This window comes from Rattus norvegicus, chromosome 2 (genome assembly GCF_021556685.1).
Source record: "Rattus norvegicus strain SHRSP/BbbUtx chromosome 2, alternate assembly SHRSP_T2T, whole genome shotgun sequence".
Lineage (NCBI taxonomy): Eukaryota > Metazoa > Chordata > Mammalia > Rodentia > Muridae > Rattus > Rattus norvegicus.
This window is the reverse complement of record NC_141535.1, coordinates 57,013,259-57,016,093: the sequence shown is the minus strand read 5'-3', so window position 1 is coordinate 57,016,093 and position 2,835 is coordinate 57,013,259. Positions and strand designations below refer to the sequence as shown.

At 42.2% G+C, this 2,835-nt stretch overlaps 1 non-coding gene across 1 annotated transcript; it reads left to right on the top strand.

Annotated features, from left to right (window-relative positions):
* Positions 1–2,273: 2,273 nt before the first annotated feature.
* On the top strand, positions 2,274–2,400 carry LOC120101337 (small nucleolar RNA SNORA17). Its single transcript, XR_015679493.1, has one exon. It is a non-coding gene; the product is annotated as a small nucleolar RNA SNORA17 (small nucleolar RNA).
* The last annotated feature ends 435 nt before the right edge of the window (positions 2,401–2,835 follow it).

Sequence of the window (2,835 nt, the reverse complement as noted above, 5' to 3'; positions counted from 1 at the left end):
ATAAATTTCCATGCTCTCAACTACTGAAGTCTTATTACAAAAACGAACTGGGTTGAGTGTAGTGGTGCATGGCTGTAATCCAGTCCTTCGGGAGGTATAGATGGAAGAGTTAGAAGTCTAAAATCAGTCCTGGCTTCATAAAAAGACCATCCTGACTTCATGAAGCCCTAACTCAAAACATGCAAAGAAACAATAAAAAGTAAGAAATAAAATCAAGCCAGCAAAATAAGTAAGTAAGTAAGTAAATACAGAGGCGAATGCTAGCAGCAAACCATTGAACTGAGAATGGGGTCTCAGTTAGAGGAATTAGAGAAAGGATTGAAGGAGCAAAAGGGGTTTGCAACTCCATAAGAACAACAATACCAACCAACCAGAGCTCCCAGGGACTAAACCACTACCCATGGGACAGACCCATAGCTCCAGCTGCATATGACGCAGAGGATGGCCTCATTGGTCACCAATGGGAGGAGAAGCCCTTGGTCCTGCCAAGGCTGGACACCCCCCCCCCAGTGTAGGGGAGTGTCAGGGCAGGGAGGTGGGGAGGGGTGTTGTTGGGGAGGGGGAACACCTTCATAGAAGAAAGGGGAGGAGAGATGGGATAGGGGGTTTGTGGATGGAAAACCAGGAAAGGGAATAACATTTGAAATGTAAATAAAAAAATCCAATAAAAAGAAGAAAAAGAAAAATGAAAAAAAATCCAAGCAAAATGAATGAATAAATGAATGAATAATTAAAGACAACCAACCAACCAAACAAAACCATCTAACTAAAAACGTGAAAAGCAACCAAATAACAATAAAAGAAGGACACACCGGGCTAAATTTTGTCTGATATTGGTGATGCCCAATACCATGAGGCAGTTTACTCACCAAGAAAAAGAATTCAGAGAGAGTGAGAATTATTTGGGACAAGTCTGTTTTGTGTGTATTAAATTCTGTGCCTTCATTTTCTGTTTCAAATATAGTGATGATGGTGAGAATAAAATGACTTCAGATAAGTCACATTGTACTTTTCTAGAGAAGACATAATTGGAGTTCCTCTGGTTATGAATTCAAGACTCCATTTGGTACAAGCTGGTGTTGACAATATACAGGTGCACAATTATTCTCAGCAGCTTTACACTGGAGAGGCTAGGGCAAGACAAGTTCAAGTCTCTTTTGGAAAGTTCTAGAAAAGTAGAAGCCAAAACACCATGTGCAAAATGCCATGATTGTAGCTACTGGATGTGACAAAATATTGATATTCTCTCTTTCCTTTCTTTTTTCACATTCAAAATTATTTATTATTCATTTATTTAGGATAAGCTACAAAACATCCACCCCATGTATGGAAGACCTCATATACTTCTTTGTGTTAAATTTACCAAACTTCTTTTTTCATGTTCATCAGGACTCACCATTCCCACCTACAATTCTAGTTGCCTAGATTAAATATTTGCTTTCTGGGTTTTTGTAGTTAGTTACGTCTTACAGATTGAGACTTGGCTAGTTAGATAAAAATAGGAGTGCTATTTTTTAGGAGAGGCAGTATGCTCTTCTTTCCCTGCTTCCCATATTGGTTGAGGTGCCCACACAGTGGCCACAGCCACAGAGAACTATGGGAAGAATGCCACATTCTGAGATCAACATGGTCAATAGAGCCTGTGTGCCAAAGCAAGAAAGAGTGCAGTTGATAAGCTTCATCTTGAGAAAACTACTTTCCTGGCCATTTTCCTCAACAAGAGCAGGTCCTTCTCTGACTCTTTTGCCTGTTCTTGGGACTCTTTCCTTCCCGTGGGTTGCCTTGTCTAGCCTTAATAAAAGGGCTTTTGCCTTGTTATTGTATCTTCTTTTGCTATGTTTGGTTGTTGTCTCTTGGAGGCCTACTCTTTTCTGGATGAAAACAGAAGGGAAGTGAATCTGAGGGAGAGGAGATGTTGGAGTGGGCTGGGAGGAGTTGGGGGAGGGGAAACTGTGCTCAGGATGTGAGGAAAGAATATATTTTCAATTTTTAAAAAGTGAGAAAGAGATCAACATCTAATTTCTACAGAATATTATTATTGGGGTTTAAGAGACGGCTCAACAATTCAGACTTGCAGAGACTCTGAGTTTGATTTCAAGTGCTAAGTGAGGTGGTTCATGACGACATGGAACTGAGTCTGACACTTACACACTCACACTTAAATGTGCAAACTTCTCAACCAAAAACAACAGACATAATTAAATTAACAAAATGTTTTACAAAGGAGTAATACTATCATTTTATTATTTCTTGCTATGAAAACAGAATTTGTTCCTGCCCTTAAAGATGTTGCAGGTATGACTGCTGTACCCCATGTGTCAGTAGGTGGCAAAAAAGAAAAGAGACAATGTCTACAGTGTTCTGACCTATGGACATCTGAATGATTAGTACCCTAACATTTTTCAAAAAATCAAGCTTGAGATGACTATTAGTCTGGGGCCATGGGGCCTGGACAGGGAGCTATCCTGAGACAACCACCAGTTCAGCACCAGGGAGGTTTGGACAGGCTCCAGGGAGAGGGGCAAGCTGGAGGCTACCCTGCCTAGGACTTCAGCCCTGGGTGGGGTGGAAGTGACCCAGAGACCTGGCTCTGCCTCTCACCTGCTGCAGGACTTTCAAGAACATGCCCTGTAGCTCACCTGGGCAGCACAGTAGAGCTGACCTTGGTGGTAGGGGAACAAGGGGAGTGAACACGAGAGTGCTTGTCCATCTACTTGTCTGTCTTGTGGTGACATGGAAGAGGGAGAGGTGCCCTTCCCACCTTGCCACCTATGGCAGGCAGGAGAGTTGGCTCTGGGGTCATGACAGCAAGAGAGATGTCCTTGACCCTCAGTT